The sequence below is a fragment of the Saccopteryx bilineata genome, chromosome X, assembly GCF_036850765.1.
Source record: "Saccopteryx bilineata isolate mSacBil1 chromosome X, mSacBil1_pri_phased_curated, whole genome shotgun sequence".
Lineage (NCBI taxonomy): Eukaryota > Metazoa > Chordata > Mammalia > Chiroptera > Emballonuridae > Saccopteryx > Saccopteryx bilineata.
This window is the reverse complement of record NC_089502.1, coordinates 108109260-108118322: the sequence shown is the minus strand read 5'-3', so window position 1 is coordinate 108118322 and position 9063 is coordinate 108109260. Positions and strand designations below refer to the sequence as shown.

Below are 9063 nucleotides of genomic sequence, written 5' to 3'. Positions count from 1 at the left end.
TTATATGTTATTGTACATTTAACATATAATTGCAACTATAAAACTAAGAAAATATTCCAAAATACTGACAGTTGTTAATGCTGAATGGCATGACAGAATTCATTTTCTTTTTCTTCAGTTTCCTAAATTGTCTTCAGTTGACTAGAATAACAATCCCAGACCTCCCCTCCAAACCAGGGACAAAGACAAGAAAATGCAAAGGCCCAGTAACTGAAAACAAACCCAGACAAGAGTAGCAAGCAGTCCAGTTTTATTTTCTGCTGTAACAATTAAGAACCCCCTCCTCCAGCAGCAGAGAAACAATAGTGTTGAGAGTGGCAAAGGGCCAATATAAGCAATGAGGCGCCGATAATCAAGTGGCAACTCCCGTAGGAATCAATGCGTCAGCGACAGATGCACTGGCAGTCGTAGTTCCCTTTTTGTGGCCTAGGCTCAATGAAGAAACATGGGGGAAGAACGAACAGTGAAAGCTGGTTGAGACAGGAGGTGACAGAAGTTTGGATTTCAACAGGATCTTCAGTAGTCAGTTGGCTAAATGAGGAAAAAAGAAAATCAAGTTAAATTTGAAGACACTGCACCTACCTGTCTGACCCTCAGGTGCTGACAGGCCCAGTATAGCACAGGTACCTCCTCGACCTGATCTTTGGGGGTCTCCAATTCACCCACTATTAGAATGATTCTCCAATGACTGACCTTAGCTCCCTGTCATCACCCCACCCCCACCTTGGCCCTTTACAGAACTAACAGAATTAGCAGATTGTCAGACACTATAAGCTCCTTCCCAACCTCCCCTGGGTAGGGTTGGGCCATCTCTGCCTCTACGAGTGATGAGAATGGCACAGTGAGGAAGATAAGGGAGATTCAGTTAAGGCACCATGCCATGCTGACTTTGCCTATTTCCCCTCAGACCTCTTTCACCTGTCTTAATCCATTCACATCTGCTCTCCTCCTTCCTGCTCCCTCGGGCCTTCCCCCCGCCCCCGTCTCAACTGGCCACCCCTGGTCCATCCCCTCAGCAGCCCCGGTCCCCCCTCTTCCTTCAACACTCGGTACTGCCAGGTTGACCCTCTTTTCACTCCGTCCCATTACCTCGCCTACGTCTGCCACGCTGGCACCCGACCAGTCCCCAAATAGGATACAACTTGGACAGTCGTCTTGTTGGCCTTCTGGCTGTGGACACCGCACGCTCACTGGGCCCTGGCAAGGCATCTCCGCCCGGTCCGGGGGAGAGGGGTGCCCACAAGACCTGTGGACTTCCACTGGCAGAGCCACCGGCCTCTCCGCTGCCGCCTCTACCGGGGCCCTCCTGGCCTCCAGGGCCACCCAGACTGCCAGGGTCACCCAGACCGCCCTGGCCTTCAGCACCGGCAACCTCGGGGCCTCGGCCTGGGTTTTCAGCCTGCATGGCTGGCTCCTCAGCCTTTACTTCCGACTTCTGAGCGCCAGCAGTTCCTGCCACCACTTCCCAGAAACTTTTCTTGCGAGGCCTCTGGGCAAGGGACTGTTTCCCGTGCGCAGCTACAGCAACGCGGGAGTGAGGCTCCGTCTGAAGCTCCGCCGCTTCAGGAGCTCCGACCCTTCCGGGCGTCCCGCACTTGGACTTCCCAGAGCGCCTGCGCAAACAGGTCGTCCGCCATTTCCTTCGCGGGCTGAGGGAGCCCTCGGATTCGAGTAGGCCTCTAAAGGTTGCAGGGAAGTTGCAGCCGAAGATGTAGGTCTTAGGGCCAGTGCAGGGGGCAGCCTTAGCGACACTGAAGACCAAGGTGGCCCTGCGGGCCCTGACAGCCGTGGTCCCCCCAGGGTTATAGAAGGCCAGGCTGGTCCTGGCGGCCCCCAGTGCCGGGGTGACCTTGGTGCCTCTGACAACCAGGGTGGCGTTAGTGGCCTGGGTGGCCCTGGAGACGGAGAAAGGATGACGTCGGCAGCCGTCGGTGCTCCCACTGTTGCAGGGGCAGCACAAGTGTCAGTCAGGGCCACGTAGAGAAGCAGCGTCATCAGTGACTGTAAGACCATGAAACCGGAAGATGGTCTTGTATCCTTTCCAATGAGCCCCTGAGGCCTAGTATTAGGTCTCAGGAAAGGGTGTGGTGTGCTGGATGGAAGAGACAGTCATCACTTTTAACTTGATGTTTACCCCCACTTTTAGCAGGTGGACTACAGAAGACCCTGGTCTCCTCCAAGTTTCTGTCAACGCCTTCTTAGCAAAGTTCTGCATGGTGATGCGGAACATTCGGTGCATTTGGCCTTAGTTTCCACCACGGCTCACCTGGGGAAAGGGGCTGGGACCTGACCCTGTGACCCTCTACTGGGCAACGCACAGGGACTTGGGGCCTAGAGTAGCGCCTCTCTTTTCCAGGGGCCTCGATGTTTTCCCCTATTGGCATTATGCTCTCTAAGCCCACTTGCTTTGCTTCCCTGTTGCTTGAGGAATAGGATGATTGAAGGTTTGTACAGCAGAAAACAAAGCTGAGCTAGCACTCTGTGTCTGAGTTTCTTTTCATCTATTTAACCTGAACTTTTTCTCGCCTTTGTGCTCATGTTGCAGAGGTGGGGAGGTTCCCGGATTCACATACTGGTACAAAGCACTTTGAAGGCAGTTAGGAAATGGAAGGAAACGGAAATCAATTCTGTCTGGACATCGTCATTAACTACTGTCAACATTTTGGAATGCTTTTGTAGTTTTGTGCTTGTATTTGTACACTAAGTGGCTAATAATAATACAAATGTATAATATTATTAATAGTGTGATTTTGCAAGTTTAGCATTAATTTCCCATGAAAATATTTCATTGAACATTTGAACATTATCTTCTTTAAAGAAAGTTTTTATTTTTCCCTCAGATAGACTGTTTAGTGAGGTCTGGGGACAAGGGACAACCCACTAACAAAACACTAACACTGTCCCCTGGAAGGACAGGTAAAACAGAAGAGAAGACTTCCAAGGAGGGTTGTCTTTGTGGTTGGCTGAGGGAAGGGGCAGAATGTTCCCAGGACCCTCAGAGGGCATGGGGGAGACTGGACCCTGGGAATGGAGTGGGGAACTCCAGGAGCTGGAGGATGAACCCCAGGAGGAGGTGGGTGGACCCCAGGAGGCTGGAGGGGAGACTTCAACATATGGGGAGGGTGGACCCGAGCAGAGGGAAGATAGACCCCAGAGGTCGCTGGGTGGACCGCTGGTCTGGGGGATGGATCCCGGGAGCTGGGTGTTGGGCCCCACATGTTGGTGGGTGGGCCACTGATGCTGGCAGGTGGACCTAGAAAGCTGTAGGGGGTCATCTGGGAAGATCTGGGGGCCCTGGGGATGCAAGCCTACTGCGCAGCATGGGGGGGGGCAGAGGCAGGCCGCCCAGCTGGGGCGGAGACAAACACTGGGCTTACAGCTGCTTCCTACCAGGAGGCCCTGTGAGGAGGCTCAGCAGGGAGGTGGCTTCTCCATCTTAAAATGGAACTGAAGGAAGAACTGTTTGTTTTCCCTTTCCAGTGACCCAAACCTTGCTCTGGGCCTTGTCAGTCTCCCAAAATGCACCGGGAAGGGGATGGTCTCGTAGGGCTCAGCCCCCGTCAGCAGTTACTGCCGGCACGGCTCTGGGGAATCGATCCTCTGCTCGTAGGCAGACAGGAAGCTGTAGCTTACTTAGCATGATGCCCTCGACGATCTCAGGGTAGTAGATCTGGAAGAGTAGGCTCTGCTGGCCCATCTCTGTGTCCCACTGTGTAGCCCACCTGTGCAATCTTCACAAACTTCTTCACCTCCAGCTTTAACTTCTCTGGTGCCAGCGGCATGCGGGGCTCCTTCGCCTCCGTGGTTGCTTCTGGGGCCAGGTTGGTCTAGTGCAGGGGTCCCCAACCTTTTTACACAGGGGGTCAGTTCACTGTCCCTCAGACCGTTGGAGGGCCGGACTATAAAAAACTATAAACAAATCCTTATGCACACTGCACATATCTTATTTTAAAGTAAAAAAACAAAACAGGAACAAATACAATATTTAAAATAAAGAACAAATAAATTTAAATCAATAAACTGACCAGTACTTCAATGGGAACTAACTATGCTCCTCTCATTGACCACCAATGAAAGAGGTACTCCTTCTGGAAGTGCGGTGGGGGCCAGATAAATGGCCTCAGGTGGCCACATGCGGCCCGTGGGCCGTAGTTTGGGGACCCCTGGTTTAATGTATAAGAAGAGAAAAAACTCAGGCACACTAAAATAAGGATTCAATGGCTGCTGGAGTTGTTTCAGGTCGGTGAGAAAAGGTGCTGGGACCAGGGTTAACTTTTTGGGGGGAGGTTTCAGCTCCCTTTAACATAACTTTTTATCCTGCAATCTTGCTAATGTCAGTGTTGAGTTTTAGTCACTCTTTCGTAGTTCCCACTGGATTTTCTCCGCAGATAAAGTTTTTCTCCTTCCTTATAATTGGATTGTTTTCTCGTGATTAATTTATCTCCTCAACACACCAGCCTGGTTCCCATCTCTGAAAGAGCTTCAGCTTACTCCCAAAGCTGGTTCAGAGCTTGATACACCACCATGTGTGGTCCAGACAGCTCTGCATACTCTTCTCCTATTAATGCAGCTTAAGAGTGCATCTGAGATTGACGTCATAGAAATGGCGCCATGAGGACATGGACCAAAAAATCTCCCCAAAATTTCAACAAGTTCAACAACCAGAGACAGAAAAACCTATTCTTGGAGCATCCGAGAGTTTCACACCCTGAAGGCGAAGGTAGGATCGAGCTAAAAATTGGCTAAATATGTAATCAATCCTGAGGTAAATAAGTCGGACAAAGAAACTCTTTGACTTCCTCACTAACCTGAGCAAAGGCTGCTTTCACTTGGAACTGAGAGTCGGGAGGAGTTAGGGGTGTGGAGGTAGCTAGGCTATGGTGCTGACATTCGTTCAAGCTGAAGAAAGACTGTGCCTGTGGTGAATCAACCCACACGAGCAAACGCCAGTGCGCCATGCCCCAAACATCCCAGCCTCCAGCCCACGCCACGAGCGACCGCCCAAGCCCTGGGCTGCGGGCAGCCCAACCTCCCACACACCCAGCTGTGAGCAGCCCAGCCCCCCACACGCCAGGCCACGAGCAGCCCGGCCTCCCATGCACCGTGCCGGGAGCAGCCCAGCCTCCCGTGTCCCAGGCTGTGAGCAGCCCAGCCACCACCCACGTGCGAGTAATCGCCAGCACCACAAGCAGCAGCTGCCAGCGGCGCATGGGGAGTGCGCCTCCCGAGCTTCTCTAGGCGGGAAGGGCACCTCACCCAGCCATTCAAGCTAACAATCAAGTGTTGGGGGAGGGGTACGCATGCAGCTTGCAGTTCATTCTGCAGAAATTCCGCGAATCCAATCGCTGAAATTAGCCTAACCCACAGGCTGCTCACCTTCCAACTGACCTACACAGCTATAATTGACAAGATCTCTCTCAGTCCAGCTATCCAAGACAAGAGGTGTGATATTTTTTAGTGCCTCTTGCTAAAGGAGTAGGGGCAACTTCTGATTGGCAGAACTTTCATACTCAGGAACATACGCTAAAAAGAGGGACTTGGCAGTGTTAAGACCTCCTGTACTGAAGGCAGCGACTAGGGCATCTTCTTCCCACCCAAAACAGGCTACAAAGTGTGGAAAGCCTGGGGACAGTGGTCCCACAGAGTGCTGGGTGTGCTGAACAGGCCTAGAAGCTCAGAGAATGTCACCTTGAGAGCAATTGGCTCTCAGCCCCACCTGATTACGCTGGCTGCTCTGACTGCCAGAGCCTTGCATTAAGTGGGGATAAAGTGGGGATTTGCCAGCTCTCTAAACCTCTTACTCCCTAGGCAGAGGCAGTGGCAGCCTCATAGCTGGATCATCAGGCTGCTAATTCAGGAAGGAGAGACTAGGAGAGAGGCTCTGGGAAAACGGACTCTCTCATTGTTGGAGCCTGCAAACGCTAACAGGCCTTGACTACCAACGAGACTGAAGCCAAATATATGACATTGCTATAGAGTCTCATCAACTGCAAATCCCTACCTAAGCATGCCACAGGGGCAGAGCCTGGGGTACAGAGTCACCAACTAGGAAGAGGGAGAGGAAAGAAAAGGGAAGAAGAAGTTAACCTCTCAAATTCAAGAAAAATCAACAGAGTTTATAATTTGTTCCAGAATTTCTTTTGTTTGTTTGTTTCTTTCATCTTCTTGCCTTTATTAGTATTATTTCTATTTCCTAAACCTTGGTACTGTTATTCTCGGCCCATCTTACTCTTTCCTTTTCTTGAACTACACTACCCATAACTGTTTGATTTTATTTCTTTTCTTCTTCCTTACTCTCCATGAGGGTTACACTCCAAAACCCTTAACTCTCCCTCTCTTTTTGTTTTTTTTTCTTTTTTCTTCCTTTCCTTTCCCCTTTTTCTTGTTTCTCCCTTTCTATTAGTTTCTTCTTTTCTCCTTTTAATTTTCCTCTCATTCAATCCTCAAACACAAATGATTTAATTTGGGACTCAAGTATTTTTGGATTTTTGGGGGGCATTCTGGGTGCTTTTTACTTTGCTTTTTTTTTTTTTTAAGTCACTTTTTTATTTTTTATTTATTTATTCATTTTTTTTAATTCTTTATTTATTTATTCATTTTAGAGAGGAGAGAGAGAGAGACAGAGAGAGACAGAGAGGAGAGAGAGATAGGGGGGAGGAGCTGGAAGCATCAACTCCCATATGTGCCTTGACCAGGCAAGCCCAGGGTTTCGAACCGGCGACCTCAGCATTTCCAGGTCGACGCTTTATCCACTGCGCCACCACAGGTCAGGCTTTACTTCGCTTTTTAACTCAGTAACATTCTTCCCAACCCAGGATCTCCATTCTATTCAGTCTTTGCTCCACTTAATACAATAGTTTGGTTTTTTCCCCCCTTTTTCTGGTTTCTCTCTTATCCCTCTCATTATATCTCTTAGTCAACCATTACTTACAAGCAAATATTATACTTGACCCAATTTTTTTCCTTTTTTGCATTTTGTGGGTCCCTACTTCCTTTTTTGCCCCTTGAAGAGTTCCCCCCAACTCAGGCCCTCTGTTATAGGCAGTTTTTGTTTCATTTAGCATAATATACTTCACAGTTTATCACAATATTTTCCTAAGGAGGAGGGAAGAGGAGGGGAAGAGAAGAAAGAAAAGGGGAGGGAAATAATAAATTATTATTGGGGGTTTTTTTCCATTTTTTTTTATTTTTTATTTTTTAATTTATTTTATTTTTTCGACTTTTTATTCTTTATTAATTCTCATTAGTGCTATCAACAAGACCACCCTCAGATGCCATTAAGAAAAAGGAAATCAAATATCATGGATACAAAAGAAAGAGAAGTAACACAGATAGATGTGGAAAAAAATCTATGGAGAAAAAATTTAATATATTGGAAACCTTGGAGCTAAATGACAGAGAATTTAAAATAGAAATCCTAAAAATACTCAGAGATATACAAGAAAACACAGAAAGGCAATTTAGGGAGCTCAGAAAACAACGAACACAAAGAATATATTAGCAAGGAAATTGAAACTATAAAAACAAATCAAACAGAAATGAAAAACTAAAATTCATGAACTGAAAAACAAGGTAACAAGCTTAGCTAATAGAACAGGCCAGATAGAAGATAGGATTAGTGACATAGAAGACAAACAACTTGAGGCACAACAGAGAGAAGAAGAGAGAGACTCAAAAATTAAAAAAAATGAGAAAGTCCTACAGGAATTGTCTGACTCCATCAAAAAGAATAACATAAGAATAATAGGTATATCAGAGGGAGAAGAGAGAGAAAATGGAATGGAGAACATACTCAAACAAATAATAGATGAGAACTTCCCAAGCCTGTGGAAAGAACTAAAGCCTCAAATTCAAGAAGCAAACAGAACACCGAGTTTTCTTAACCCCAACAAACCCACTCCAAGGCACATCATAATAAAGATGACACAAACCGATGACAAAGAAAAAATTCTCAAGGCAGCCAGGGAAAAGAAGAGTACAACATATAAAGGAAGGCCTATTAGATTATCATCAGATTTCTCAGCAGAAACTCTACAAGCTAGAAGAGAGTGGACCCCAATATTTAAAGCCCTGAAAGAGAGGAACTTTCAGCCAAGAATACTATACCCATCAAAGCTATCCTTCAAGTATGAAGGAGATATAAAAACATTCACAAATACAGAAAAGATGAGAGAATTTATCAACAGAAAGCCCCCACTCCAGGAAATACTAAAGGGGGTTTTCCAACCAGATTCAAAGAACAAAAGAAAACAACACCACAAGTAACAGCTCCACCAAGAACACAATAAAACCAAACTTAAGCTGTGACAACAAAGGAAAAAAAAGGGGGAAGAGGATGGAGATTAACAGTAGCAAAGGATGATGAAGTGCAGAAATACTTATAAGATAGGGTACTACAATGAATATGGTAGGTACCCTTTTCATTACTTAATGGTAACCACCCTTAAAAAAACCACCACAAAAACACTTGATTTAAAAAAGGTAGCAACAGAGGAAAGAAGTATGGAAAACAAACAAACAAAAACAAATGATAGAAAAGCAAAAAAGAAGAATCAAACTAGATACAAAACTAACAGAAAGCAATTTATAAAATGGGAGTAGGGAACCCACAAGTGTCAATAATTACACTAAATGTAAATGGATTAAACTTACCAATAAAAAGACACAGAGTAGCAGAATGGATTAAAAAAGAAAATCCAACTATATGCTGCCTACAAGAAACACATCTAGTGCTCGCTTCGGCAGCACATATACTAAAATTGGAACAATACAGAGAAGATTAGCATGGCCCCTGCGCAAGAAACACATCTAAGCAACAAGGATAAAAACAAATTCAAAGTGAAAGGCTGGAAAACAATACTCCAAGCAAACAACACCCAAAAAAAAAGCAGGTGTAGCAATACTCATATCTAATAATGCTGACTACAAGACAGAAAAAGTACTCAGAGACAAAAATGGTCATTTCATAATGATTAAGGGGAAGTTGAATCAAGAAGACATAACAATCCTTAATATATATGCACCAAACCAAGGAGCACCAAAATATATAAGACAGCTACTTAT

At 46.3% G+C, this 9063-nt stretch overlaps 1 non-coding gene across 1 annotated transcript; it reads left to right on the top strand.

Annotated features, from left to right (window-relative positions):
• The first annotated feature begins 8729 nt into the window (after positions 1-8729).
• On the top strand, positions 8730-8837 carry LOC136317964 (U6 spliceosomal RNA). The gene has a single exon (XR_010727952.1). It is a non-coding gene; the product is annotated as a U6 spliceosomal RNA (small nuclear RNA).
• The last annotated feature ends 226 nt before the right edge of the window (positions 8838-9063 follow it).